We start from the raw sequence: 14,603 nt of genomic DNA on the forward strand, positions 1-14,603 counted from the left end.
ATGTTTGTTGTCACTGGGCAGTGCCAGCTGCTTTGTAATCCGAATCTTTGGTGGTCACACGAAAGTCGGAACAAAGCGTTTCTTCAGTCCTCGACGATGTATTAATGGTTTTCTTATAAGAAACCATGAAGTCGGTTTTCTTGGGTTTGTCAGCTGGGTTTCCAAGTGAAGGCTTTTGACCCACAAAAGGGCCATTCAGCGCTCCCCTCTGTCTTAATTAATTGCAGGCCCTTGGACAGCAGACCCTGCGGCTCTGACAGCCCCGTTTGGTTTCCGTTCCACCCGAGGGCTGCATCCCCTCCTTGTGGGAGCCTCACTGGCACCAGACCCCCCGGGTGGCTCTGTCCCCACTGCCCCAGCTCAGACTTCAGCTGGCTCCTCGTGGGGCAGAACCGGAGCAAACAGGAGCCTTAGACGTCAGCTCGGGGCTTAGTTTCCAGGGCTGGCGGCCTCAGGCTTTCAATCCTGGACCTGGCTCACTCTAGGGAAGGGAGAAGAGAAACCGGTGAAGCCCCACGTGGACAGGGCTGGCTTGTGGGGTCCACATCTCTGCCCGCCCCAGAGCACAGCCCTCGGGACAGGCTTGTGCTCACAACCCAGCTTTGCCATGCCAAGCTGTGGGACCTGGAGCAATTTCTTAACCTCTCTGTGCTTCCTTGAACCCCCATAATGTGCTTATGACAACGGGTGATCACGTGTGACCCTTAGCTCCCATGCCCAGTAAATGCTCGCTATCAATGCTGGGGCCTTACTGAAGCTGTGAGTCTGCCTGAGAATTTTTCTTTTTTTAAAGGATAATTTCAACTTATTTAAGTTTTGACCTGAAATTTAGGGAAATGGACTATGTCGGTTATCTGCTGCTGTATAACAAACTACCACCAAATAACAACCATTTTATTTGCTTATGCTTTTGTAGGCCAGCAGCTGGGCTGGGGTCACTGGGCAGTTGTGCTCTTCTGCCTGGGTCACTATCGACGCTGTGATCTCCTTGTGCGTAAGGTGGGGCCGCCTGGGCTATGGAGCCTCCATTGAGATGGCTTGTCTCTGCTCCCTTTGTTCTTATCCTCCAAGAGGTAGCTTGGGCTTCTTCACGTGGCAGTCTCAGAGATGTGATCTATACTACAAGTTCTTTTTAAGCTTTCGCTTGTGTTACGTCTGCCAACATCCCATTGGCCAAAGCAAATCATATGGCCCGACCAGGAGTTAAATAGGAGAGGGGGCCTACACGTGGAGTTAAACATTGGGAGGTGTAATTCATTGGTTCCATTACTTTAACAACCCACCACAATTTACTCTGACAGAATATACCGATCACTTTCTGGCGGATCATCTGGCTGGTCACCAAAATCAGTAGCATCTAAGGACTTATCCCTCAAACACGTTAAAGTTCACATTTCTTGTTCCTGTTCTTGTTTGTAATCTGCTTCCATCTACCTTTCTGGAGATCAAAAGTCTAAAATCAAGCAATGGGCTGGGCTGCATTTCTTCTGGAGGCTTCAAGGGGAGAATCCCTTTTCTTCCCCTTGTCAGCTTCCAGATGTGCCTTCAGTTCTTGACTCACGGCCCCTTACATCACTCTGACCTCTTGCTGCTTTGCCGTGGAGGGCACAGTCTGGTCATCAAAGATCACGTACAGGAAATGCCATTCTTTTTTTTTTTTTTTTAACATCTTTATTGGAGTATAATTGCTTTACAATGGTGTGTTAGTTTCTGCTTTATAACAAAGTGAATCAAAGTGAATAATATACATATGTCCCCATATCTCGTCCCTCTTGCATCTCCCTCCCTCCCACCCTCCCTATCCCACCCCTCTAGGCGGTCACAAAGCACCGAGCTGATCTCCCTGTGCTATGCGGCTGCTTCCCACTAGCTATCTATTTTATGTTTGGTAGTGTATATATGTCCATGCCACTCTCTCACTTCATCCCAGCTTACCCTTCCCCCTCCCCATATCCTCCAGTCCATTCTCTAGTAGGTCTGTGTTTTTATTCCCGTCTTACCCCTAGGTTCTTCATGACCTTTTTTTTTCTTAGATTCCATATATATGTGTTCACATACAGTATTTGTTTTTCTCTTTCTGAATTACTTCACTCTGTATGACAGACACATATATACAATGGAATATTACTCAGCCATAAAAAGAAAGGAAATTGAGATATTTATATTTGTAGTGAGGTAGATGGAAATGCCATTCTTTTTTTTTTGTGGTACGCGGGCCTCTCACTGTTGTGGCCTCTCCCGTTGCGGAGCACAGGCTCTGGACGTGCAGGCTCAGCGGCCATGGCTCACGGGCCCAGCCGCTCCAACGCACGTGGGATCTTCCCGGACTGGGGCACGAACCCGCGTCCCCTGCATCGGCAGGGGGACTCTCAACACCTGCACCACCAGGGAAGCCCGGAAATGCCATTCTTTATCCGTGGTCTGGAAAGACTTGAAAGGGCTGCAGTCGATCACGTCCAGCAACCCCGCTCTTTCCTCCTTTTCCCGGGCACTGCAGCTTTCTTCTCTGGACGCCTTTCCAATGCCTGAGGCTCCTCTCTGAAATGCTTTCCTAGTTCTTGATTCCCAAACTCAGTTGCCTCCCAGAGCAGGACACCTGCCTGGGCGGGTGCAGGAAGGGGAGACACCAGGTGTGTGAAGCCAGACTCTTCCAGGGAGAAGCAGGTCCCCTCTGGTTAACAGTTATATTAATATTATTAATAAGCTGTGAGGCTGGGACTTGAACCCAGGTCTGTGGACGCCCAAGCTCTTGTTACGTTGTCAACAGGAGCACGTGTGGGGGCTTGTGTGAAGTCTCCCGGAGCCAGGTTGACTGTGAGGCATGGTTTTCAGGGGGTGGTGCTGCTTTCCTGACTTTATAAAAGACCCAAATCTCACCCACAGGCCCCAGGACAAATGCCCTGTTGATCTGGAACCGTCTTAAGGTGCATGTAAAGCTAGAGCTCTTCGTGCAGCAAGAGTGACACAGATTTCTTGCCTTTCGTGATGAGGATTTTACTATCATCAGCAGATCTTTGCTGAGCGCCTAGGCAATGACTTTCTTGGGTGCTGAACAATTCGAGGGAAGGAAAAAAAAACAGTATATGAATATCGGGCCTGCTCTCACAGACTTGGTATTTTCAGTGGGGAAATAAAACAGAAGTCCAAGAGCCCCAGAAGTGCCAAATGCTGAGGGCAACTGAGTCTCCATGAGTGGAGAATGGACAGGTCAGTGAGGGTTGGAAAGGGCCAGAGAAGATTCATGGACAGGAGAGCTTGAGCGGGGCTTCAAAGCACAAGGGACAGGTGGGTGCGGGATGGGAGGCTCCATGTGTCACGTGATTCCCAGGGGAGGAGCAGAATTGCAGCAGGAATGCAAAGTCCAAGTCAATTCAATGGGGACCACATAGGGTTCCCTATTTTGTTCAGAGCTGTCCCTAGAACTGGCCCTGAGTGTGAATTTGGGAGCTGGGGATATCTGTTCTACTCGTCAAACAAGTAGAGAAAGCACATTCCACGCTGTACTTTGCACTCCTGGGACTCTGGAAATGCATAAGGCGCTGGTCAGGTTTTAGGGCCTATGTGGTGCAAGACAGACCAAACTAGAACCTTCGAGAGGTTGCCACAGCAGTAGGCAGGCAGCTCTCTCCCCTCACAGCAGTGTATCCCCTGCAGACACAGCTGCCCTGGGAGCTGGGAGGCGCAGACAGCCCCCTCTGGAGCAGCCACGGACACGTCCATGCCCTTGGGAGCTCACAGTCTCCCCTGAGATTCTCACACTTCAGCTGCACCTGGAGGGTGGGGCCCCACACCCAGAGTTTCAGATTCAGCCAGTCTGGGGTGGGGCCTGAGAACCTGCATGTCAAATTCCCAGGTGATGCTGATGCTGCTTGTCTGGGGACCACACTTTGAAAACCACATGTCTAAGATGGGGTCCCAAACTTTGGATGCCTGAGACTCATCTGGGCCTAGTTTCTGGAGATTTCGACTTCAGTAAGTCTGTCATGTACTGGGGTAGATGCATGCATTATTTTTTTAGAAACTCTTTATTTTCCGTCAACCTATTTCCATTTTAAGAGTTTGTGGAAGAATAGTTTAAGACCACTCAGTGGTTTTTCCTACCCACTCAGAGGCCTGAGTGGTGGGAACTGCAGACCAGTCTTCAGTGGCGGGCTGAGCACTGCAGTCTTCAGAGGGGAACAGCTGAATAGGTACGGGGGCACCTGCACACCTTCGGACCAGTCTGCCACCTCAGGCTGAGTAGCAGTGAACTCAGGAGGTGGGGCAGTCCATTCACCCTGAAATTCCTCCTTGGTCACAGCCTTCTCAGCTGACGCCTGCTGGTCCTTTTCAATCTCTTCAGGGTCTCTGTAGAAGCAGAGGTCAGGCATGACCTCCCATGGGTGCTCACGGGAGATGGTGCCACGCATGCGCAGAACTTCCCAGGCTAGCATCCACCACGTCAGACCCACTGAGTGAGCTCCCTTGTTGTTGCATGGGATGGCAATGTCCACATTATTGCAGAGGAGAGTCTGCGTTACACAGAGCCATGGTAGACAGGTTAACGTAAGAGGCCTCCGGGAGAGGCAGGTGGTCAGCCCTGGGATCAGTAACCACAGGAAGTCTTGGCTCCCGGAAGGATCTGGTTAGTGAAGTTTCCAGGAGAGAAGCGGCCAGCAATAGGAGTGGCTCCGGTGGCAGCAGCAAACTTTAGCCCAGCTCGCTGGCCAGTATTCCTGGAGGATATGACACTGACATCAGCTGGGTTTTCAATGGCAACAATGGCACGAGCTGCCAACAGAAGCTTCTCCCATGTTCTCTTCAGATTTATGATGTAGATGCCATCACTTTTCCTTTTGTAGATGTACTGTTCCATTTGGAAGTCAAGGTTGGTGCCACCTAAGTGGGTTCCTGCTGCAAGGAATTTGAGGACATACTCCTCCTTCATTTGCAGGACATCAAGAGCCCCGGATATTGTGAAAGTTTCCCTTTAAGTTATGACGGGAATCCAGAACAAAGCCATATGGACCCTTATCTGGCGTGGAAAGAAGGTGCATGCATTTTGACAATGTTCCTGGGGATTCTGATATCTGTGAGCCACCGGCATATGGACGGGGGTGCTTGTTGCTGCAGCTCCCCAGGTCCTGCCACTGGAGACCTGGATTCTGGAGCTCTGGGGCAGGGTCCAAGCCTGCATTTTTTAAAAAATTTATTTTTATTTTTTTTTTAACATCTTTATTGGAGTGTAATTGCTTTACAATGGTGTGTTAGTTTCTGCTGTATAACAAAGTGAATCAGCTATACATATACATACATCCCCATATCTCCTCCCTCTTGCGTCTCCCTCCCACCCTCCCTACCCTACCCCTCTAGGTCAAACCTGCATCTTTAACAAGCACGCCTGTGCCTCTTACAAAGGGCCAAATGACACTGGCCAGGTGGGGGAGAAAGAGTGGGAGTGGGAGCTCCTACTTCACCAGGGAGGAAGCATCTGTTGTCCCTTTGTCAAGCCTTGGTTGTCTCCCACCTCCCACTGCCAGCCCCCCTCCCCCTCCCCGCCCAATGGCAGCAGTGCAGCCACTAGTGTGGGTCCAGGAGGTGCCCATTGTCCATCCTGTTATGCTTGGCACTTAGTAAGTTGCCCACACCCTTTGGTATTCTCAACTGTGGAAATGCCCAGCAGCTGTGAGGAAAATTTCGACCTGGCTCAAGCTCATTAGGGCTGGGTCCTGGACCTCCCAGTGCTCCCTGCCCCCCAACTTCAGTGGCTGTTGACTGTTTCCTCGGTAAGAGACTCAGTGAGCCCGTTGGTAGCATTTTGAATCCTTACCTCCAATCTGCAAGAAAACAGAGATGCTATCCAACGGCTGATGATATGAAGATGCTCATGCACATATGTGCTCCTGGCTTCTCTCTCATCTTTCCTGTGCAAGGCTTATGCAACCTAGCGGATTGAGTGACCTCCCCACCCCCCGTGCCCCATCCCAGCACTCAGGAGATTGAAGGATGCTAAACGCGGATGCTTGCAAAACTGTGTAGTTTAAACAGGATCTGGTTTCCTAAGCAAAATGTTCCAGCTCCACCCCATGCAATCCTGTGACTAGTACTTCAGGGAGATTCCTCCAAGGAAGTCACAGAGCCTGAAGGGAGATTTAAGAGGTCAGAGGGCAGGGTAAGAGGGCAAAGGGCAGTTTTGCTGCTGCCAGACTATTTTGGGGCAATCACGACTGTAGATCACAGAGCTTCATGCAGAAAGCTGAAGCCTGTGTGTGCTCTCTCTCTCCCCTCTGCAGAACCATCAGGGGGGAGGGGGCAGAAAGAGAGCTCAGGACAGGGGGCAGGCGCCAACCTCTCTCGCCCATACCCGAGTGGAGTCCCTCAGTTTCTACATCTGTAAAACGAGAGGAAATTGTCTCTCCGGCTCCTTGAAGAGCGCCATCTGAGAGGATGCACTGTACTTGAGGCTGCTTCCTGGGAGGGTTACCATCACTAGGCTGCCCGCTGGGTCTTCCCCAGTGACAGTGGCTGGGATCAGGCAGCCCCCCCGCCCCCCCCACACCCCTTCAGGTGTCGAATTTTAATGGGGAACCCATCTGGAGAAGCCCGAGGAGTCTAAGGACAGCAGTGGATCAGGAAATCAAAGTGCTTTCTGACCTTTTATGTGTACTTTTACGAATATCCAGGAGGAAGTGGGCGACTGGCCGGGTGCTTCCCTCGTTGTTATTTTCATCGATTCTATTTGTCATTGCCTGGCTTTCATGGCATCCTCAAGGGCATCCGAACGGAAGACGGGGAGGTAGCACCATGCTTTGAGAAACCAAGGGACACCCAGGCCAATAAACAAGGGCATACTTGTCCTAACGGACCTTGTCACGTGGTGTCGCATCCACCTAAGTTCAGGCGGAGGGGCGGCCAAAGTCAGGTGTGCTGGGAGACCGGGGTGCTGGGCGGCCGCACAGAGCGCATGCGCGGCGCAGGCAGGCATGAAGGATGCCCCGGTGGAGGGCGGCCAGCGCCAGGTCCAGGGCTTAGCTCCATGCAGGCCGAGGCGTGAGGCTTCGCCCCACCACTGGCACGTGGATCGCGTGATGCTGGGCAAGACACAAATGTATTTCTTTGTTTCGATTTCTTTATTTAAAAAATGGCAAAATCTCCAAGCTGCCAGCCTCGCAGTTACAGGGTTGTAGTGCCATGGCTCGCGTACTGTCTGTAAACTGTTAGGTGAGAATGAAACATTTTATAACCAGCCATCTCCGCTCTGCAGAAAAGCTTTGAGACAGTTTAGTTACACCAAAGTGTGAACGTGGCGAAGATTTTGATGGAAGCCCCAGGAGCAGCCGTTTCCCGCCGCCTTCCCTGGAGTCTGAGCTGCTCAGTTGCTCACCTGGAGGGGCGAAGCCTTGCTTCGGGGTCTCCTGGGTGTACTCCCAGCTATTGTGAGCTGGGTTCTGATTAGGACAGGGGTTCTTCCCTCTCCGGGTGCCATGACGTCTTTGACGAAGCCTGTGGACCCTTTGTTAGGATAATGTTTTTAAATGCATAAAATAAAGAAAATAATAAAACACTCTGGATTGTGAAAGAAGTCAATTAGTGTATCGATACAGTTATCAAATTAAAAATCTTGTGCTGTTATTTTTACTGTATTTTGTAATAAGACCTACCAGCAGTTTTGATAACCAGTCATATGAAAGTAGTGGTGGGCAATCAGTGCTATTCTGAGATTTCTGGAACTCACGTAATGTTCTATCAAAGTATCTATGATTTCAAATCCATGACCAAGTACCAGGTTCTGTCCGTGCTGTTTGTTGTGTCCATTTGTAATGAAGAAAATGATGATTTTCAGTTGGAGATTAGTGAAAATATAAATGTCATTATTTTCCTATGCAATTTCAAAGACCCCCTAAGTTCTGCCCATGGACACTCCTGATTAGGACCCCTGGAACTAGAGCTTACTCCCTAGGAATGTCTCCTGGCTTCCTGAAACCATGTTGTGCATTTCTTTCCCTCCCTCCCTTCCTTCCCCACTATTTCTCCCAGCCTGATACAAAATAGCCCTTAATAAATATTTCTGGAAGGAACGAATTTCTTCAATTATAGGCATGAGGGCAGCTTGTGAAGTGAGCCCAGTGCTGTGTCAGGTGTTGATAAAGAAGAGCTCTACCATGTTCCCCGCCCTCCACGTGGAGCTCTGTGGCTGGGGCGTGGTCCCAGCTGGCCAGGGTTGGAGTCAGAGGAGAGGGAGTCCTGCCATAGAGCTCTGGGCTCTGGGTCAGAATCCCAACTCCATCCTCACCATTGGTGTGACCCAGACACCTTTGTTTTAAAAAAAATTGAGATATAATTGACAGATTGTGTAAGTTTCAGGTGTACAACAGATTGATTTGATACATTTATATTGCAGTTTGATTACCACTGTAGCATTAGCTAACACTTCCACCACATCCCATAATTATCATTTCTTCTAGTCCCATCACCGCCTGATGTCTCAATTCCATACCTGTTAAGAGGAGAGGAGATCAGGGGCTGATCCATGGGTGGCCCAGGTCAAATGAGCTGATATCTCAGGAGTGCTTAGAACGTTGGGTACATGGTCAGGGTGACCAGTTGTTTGATCTTCCTGGGGTTTCTTGAAGGGACTGAAGTTCTCTGGAAACCGGGCTTCCAGCATTAGAACTTCGATAGTCCCAGGCAAATGGGGATGAGTTGGTCACCCCATTGGGTGATCAGCAAGCATTAGCTACCGTCACCCTGTGGGGTAGCATTGCCAGGGCACGAGCAGGAGGAAAGGAAAGGCAGGCGACAGTGGAGGGTGGGAGGCTGCAAGCCTGACCTTCAAGGGGAGGGAGTCCTGTGGGATTTTGATTTTCTTCACAACTCACTTAAAAGGAGGCCCACCCTTTGTCACCTGATTTAAAATTGAGTGCCTCAAAAGAGGGAAGATGTAAAGCCCAAACCTCAGAACCCTAGCATGATGAACGGACAGGTTGAGAGGGAGCCCTGGGTACCACCTGCATGGGCCCTGCTTCACCATGGGCTTCCCAGGCTGGTGACACCTGCCTGGGGTCCTCAGACTTGGATATTTTGCTGTAACAACACGCTGATTGGTGACTAGAAAGTTCTTTACAAGCCCACAGGTTTTGGTATCTCTACGTGAGTGTTGTAAAATCAGGATTCAATTCTTCGCGCCGATATTTTAGTGGCTTTGTTGCAGTTTATACGCCCACCGCCCCCTGCCAGGTGCTGTTAGCTGGTGCTGAAAGCTAGAAAAGCCAGTATTCTAATCTGTGCTTCCTGAGCATGTGAACACTGGGTTTATGAAAATGCAGATCTTTCTCGGGTACAAGCTTGGCTTATACTTTACGCCAATGGGACTGGGAAAGATGCAAAGTGGCACTGGCTGGTAACGATTAGAGCTCTTTTCCACATTTTTCTATTGACTGTGGAATTTCATTGTTGCCTTTAGAATTAATTTCATGAACCTGTCTCTTCAGGAAATAAATGAACACCTCACGGCTCTCCATACATAAAATACTTGTTGATTGGCTCTACTGTCTGCTTCTGCTGCCCTGTCCACCTTCCCTTCCCCAGACAGCACAATGGGGTCATGAAATTGAACCACAGGTGTTTCCCTTCACTGGCTCCCAGAGGTCCTGAAGGATGCATTAGACAGAGGCTTCCAATCCTTCCCAGCTGTAACTGAGAAAAGTTTAGCAAAATATGTGTATACATACATATGCATATACGTGTGTGTGTGTGTGTGTGTGTGTGTGTGTGTGTATAATTGGGGAGGTTTCTGCAAATTAAAGTACACACACATGCTGACATTTCTGGTTCTAGGCCATGTGAGTATACCTGTATCCATGTATGTACATGTATGTATACACATGTATGTACATGTACACGCATGTGCATGAAACAGTGTAACACAACACACTCACCCTACATATGCTGTGCATTCTTACATATTCTATTCTATTCCATTCTTGTTTCATTTTTATCGATTGCTGGCTGTGATATCTCAATTGGTTTCATGACTTACTGGTGGGTTGAGCCCCCGTACAGATGGCTGCTGGGGAACAGATCTTACAGGTGTGGGCAGGATGCATTGAGGCTTGTGATGCAGCCAAGGAATTCCTGGGCTGGGGGCGGGGGCTGCTTCTTGTGGCTTCAGCACTGGGGTGCCTCCCCTTGTCTCCTGGCCTTGACCTCTATCTGCCTCTGTTTCCATCACGCTTATTTTTTTTGTTTTAACCTCAGGCTGTCAGCCTAATCCCTCACCCCACGGTTGCTTGGTTTCCATGGGGTTCCCTCTGCCCAGGCCTGCACTGGATTCTCTTTAGCCTCTCGTGAGCGGCCAGGTGGGAAAGGCCTCTGACTGTTAGTGCCTAGCCTCGCGGCCCCTGTAGATGGGGAGGCTCATCCAGGCAACTCTGTGAAGCTGCTCGGTTGTCACCCAGTTCTCCAGCTGCTAACTCGCCCCGGGTCCAGGTCCTGCAGCAAGTAGGGGAAAGGGCAGCCCCTCCAGCCCAGACCTGCCTGGCCCCCAGGCCTGTGGTTTTCATCTCTGTTATCCAGACTCTCTTTGCCTTTTTTGGAAACCACGTTATTTTTTTTGTTTGTTCTGTTTTTTTGCGGTACCCGGGCCTCTCACTGCTGTGGCCTCTCCCCTTGCGGAGCACAGGCTCCGGATGCGCAGGCTCAGCGGCCATGGCTCACGGGCCCAGCCGCTTTGTGGCACGTGGGATCTTCCCGGACCAGGGCACGAACCTGTGCCCCCTGCATCGGCAGGCGGACTCTCTACCACTGCGCCACCAGGGAAGCCTGGAAACCACTGTTTAAGGGAAGAGCTCTGACAGTGTCCTTGGAGGGAGGATGTGCTCTTCTTCGTGGGAAACAGCTCCTTAGAATTTGATTGTCAACTTTGCCCGAGTTAGGGAACTTCCCAGGAAGTCATCAGATGTGAAATCGATTTTGCTTTTAAAAACATTTGGAGTGATAAAAGCTGTTGTCAGTGTTCCTTTGTTTGCGTGCTATTTCCTTGTTTCCTTGCCTGTTCTCTTTGTACCTGTATATGGCGGGGGTGCCTGTTGATATTTGACTGGTGGGAGGCAAGCGTGGAATCATGCTGTGAAGGTCTAGGTGTTTCTGAGGGAGCAAAGCACTGTCCAGCCATGGGGTAGGCTGCTCTGTGCAGGTCATGAGCTCCCTGCTACTGGAAGTAACCAAATTGCCCAAGAAGACCTCCTGGAATGCATGATTTGGAATACTCAAGATGTAGCATGGTGCTTATATACAGTCGGCACTCAATAAATGCTTGTTGGTTGAATGAGTTTCTGAGCTTGGGCACCCCTTTCCTGCCCTGAGGAATCTTAGACAGGGTGAATGTTAGAAAAGACATTGAGGAATTTGTCAATGAAGTCATTGGCCTTTCATCTTCAAAACCAGCCCAGCCAGAGGGTGGCCACATTTCCTCAAACTCACTCAGCTGTTCATGTCGGGAACACACCCCAGGACTTCAGATGTTTCATAATCAAGAAGTTCTTAAGGTGCTGTCTCGAGACCCATCTGCCACAAGTGAAGTTCACTTCCCTTGGCATCCTCCCTGGCAGTGGAGATGTAATTGCGCCTGTACCCATATGTGTATATGTATATGCGTTCTGTCCTATCCTGTCCCGTCCATCCTTGGAGGATTCAGCACTTGGAAGGAGGTCACATCCTTTTGTGCTCGTCCTGGAGCTGAGGTTGGCACACTCCAGTGCGAGGGCCACATCTGGCCTGCTGCGTAGTTTTGTGAATGAAGTTTTATTGGAGCACCATGAATATTTTACGTATTGTCTGTGGTTGCTTCATGCTACAAAGGCAGAGCTGAGTAGTTGCAACAGAGGTCACAAGGCTCATGAAACCTAGACTACTTACTTATCTGGCCCTTAGAGGAAAAGTTTGCTGACCTTTGATCTACAGCAAAAAGGTTCAAGACAAATGTTGAAAATATGAGCAGATATTACACAGAATACACTGAAACGTAAGGTCTCAGCAGGGTCTACTGTGAAATAAAAATGATGGGGATGCAGAGCAATTTCATCCTTAGGTATATAGACCCCAAAGAATTGAAAACAAGGACTCCACAAATAGTCGTTCACAAACAATCATGGTGGCATTATTCCCAATAGCCAAAAGGTGGAAATAACCCAAATGTCCATCAATGGACGAAATGTAACATATCCATACAATAGAACATTATTCAGTCATAGAAAAGAATGAAGTACTGACACATGCTACAACATGGATGAACCTTGAAAATATTATGCTACATGGAAGAAGTCAGGTATAGAAGGTCATACATTGCATAATTCCATTTATATGAAATGTCCAGAATAGGTAAATCCAAAGAGACAGAAATAATTAGTGCTTTGCAGGGGCTGTGTGGGAGGGGAAGAGGGAAGGACTGCTTAATGGGTGTGGGGTTTTATTTTCGGGATGATGAAAATGCTCTGGAACTAGATAGAAGTGATGATTGTATAGCACTGTGAATGTACTAAGTGCCACTGAGTTGTTCACTTTCAAATGGTTAATTTTATATTGTGTGAATTTCACCTCAACTGAAAAAAATGACAGGGATGCTAAACAGTACGTTATATCCCAGAGGGGCATCTGCAGCCTCAGAGTCCTCGGTGCGCCAGCCTCCCCGCGTCTGCGATGCATTTGTGCTTGTGCATCTATGATAACCCCAAGTCCCTTTCTATGCAACACCATATACATGGTTTCCTCCGGGTGGAGTTCTATTAGGTAGGCAACCAGAGTCTCATTATCCCTCTTCAGAATTTCTCCATCATGTAGATCCCATCAATTACCAACTAATTTCCCCATTCCCACCTTCATGCTCCTTAAAGTTTCCTTGCTTAGATAGAAGCCTATTTTCCGCAATTCATCCGTGTTAGATGTATGTACATTTCTGGGAGGTGTAGGCGGGCAGGGAAGGCAGAGAATGGGGTGGAAATACATTAACACAGACAGTTGCAGGGTTCTGTAAGGGACAGGATGGGGATGGCACTGGGAATGGGAGAGACTGAGAACCGTGGTCAGAGAGAAGATCCCCGTGGACAGTTAGCATGAAGACCAGGGAGGGATAATTTGTTGAAGGGATGCTTGCTGAGTTGTGCAGTTTTTAGGCACCATAACACAATGGCTCCATGCGTTTGGGTAGTGCACAACCTGAGCAACTGTACATAGTGGTCTTGGGAGAAAACCAATTCACCAGACTGATTAGCTTTAACTTTGATGTTCAAATTATAGACTCATCTGAGATCATTATCTCATCTAGCACCCTTATTTGAGAACTGAAGAAACCAGGATCCTAAGAGGTTAAGTGCCTTATCCAAGGTTACATAGCAGCGACTTTGAGTCATAATTCTGTCTTTCTTTTCTGATGCCCTTCATATGATGTAATCACTGAAGAGGTTGGTATAGAAATGGAATGAATTGGAAAATCAACTTTCATAATTTCTGCCCATGAACTGTGCCCTTGACAAGACACTAAGGGATGCTAACATTCAGCAGAAAACACTTGAGTTTCATCTTTTGGTTTTCTTTGTTGGAGAGAGAACCAAGCAAAAAGACAGGCATAACAGAAGGGGTTAGTAATGGGGAAAGGACAAGGAAAGGGGTGTGTCAGAAATTTAGAGAGAAAGCCTGGGAGAAAGAGAGGAAAACAGAAAGTTGTGTGTGGAAGGAAGGGAAAGCAGAGATTGGAAAACCATCATAGCTGATGGTAGAGACTTGGTTCCGTGTAACACAGCTTGGGAATCAACACTGGTGGGAAGACAAATAGCCCAAATCTGTAGGTTCAGGGGACTTTAGGAGAATCTCCACCCAGCCTCCAAGTTGCTACCAGCAACAACTGTGCTTTAAAAGCCACAACCTGGCAGTTGTTCGTCGTGAAAGCATTTAGTGTAGCCTGCTTCCTTGTCTTTACACTTGTCTTCAGGACCTGTTATGTAATTTGTGGGCCCCACGCAAAAGAAAAATGCAGGGACTCTTGATCAAAAATTAAGAACTTCACTATGGCAACAGCTGTGTGGGCCCTTCTGAGCGTGGGGCCCTGTGTGACTGGCCCTGTCTGTTCTGAACAGGCTAGGGTGATTATTCTCATTTGAGGTGGAATAACTTGGTCACAGAGATGGGCTCTATATTTTGAACTACAACACAGGTATTAGATAAATGGCAACAGGAGATTCCTTGGCTGCCCAGTGGTTAAGACTCTGTGTGTCCACTGCAGGGGCACAGGTTCAATCCCTGGTTGGGGACCTAAGATCCCACAAGCCATGTGGCATGGCCAAAATAAATAAATAAATGGCAACAACAGAAATGTGTCACCTACATGGAAAATGCCAGAGTTGAGAGCACTTAAGTTTCTGCCATTCATCTTGTGAACATCAGTGACCTGATGCCAAACAACAAGCCTTGTCTTCTGGCCCAGGTTTGTGGAAATTTTCCCAGTTCGTCTTGTGGCACCAAGTACATGTCTTTTCTAGAGTCGGAAGTATTCTGAAGATGCTCCCTATCCAGGGTTGCCAGATAAAATACAGGATGCTCAGTTGAAGTTGAATTTCAGAAAAACAACCAAT

General features: G+C 48.7%; 1 pseudogene; it reads right to left on the reverse strand.

The window, feature by feature from the left end:
• Positions 1-4,074: 4,074 nt before the first annotated feature.
• On the reverse strand, positions 4,075-4,948 carry LOC111163828 (small ribosomal subunit protein uS2 pseudogene; annotated as a pseudogene).
• Between the last annotated feature and the right edge of the window lie 9,655 nt (positions 4,949-14,603).

Source organism: Delphinapterus leucas, chromosome 4, assembly GCF_059928025.1.
Source record: "Delphinapterus leucas isolate spDelLeu-1000000601 "Yukka" chromosome 4, BTC_Dleu_Yukka2, whole genome shotgun sequence".
In the NCBI taxonomy this organism is placed as follows: Eukaryota; Metazoa; Chordata; class Mammalia; order Artiodactyla; family Monodontidae; genus Delphinapterus; species Delphinapterus leucas.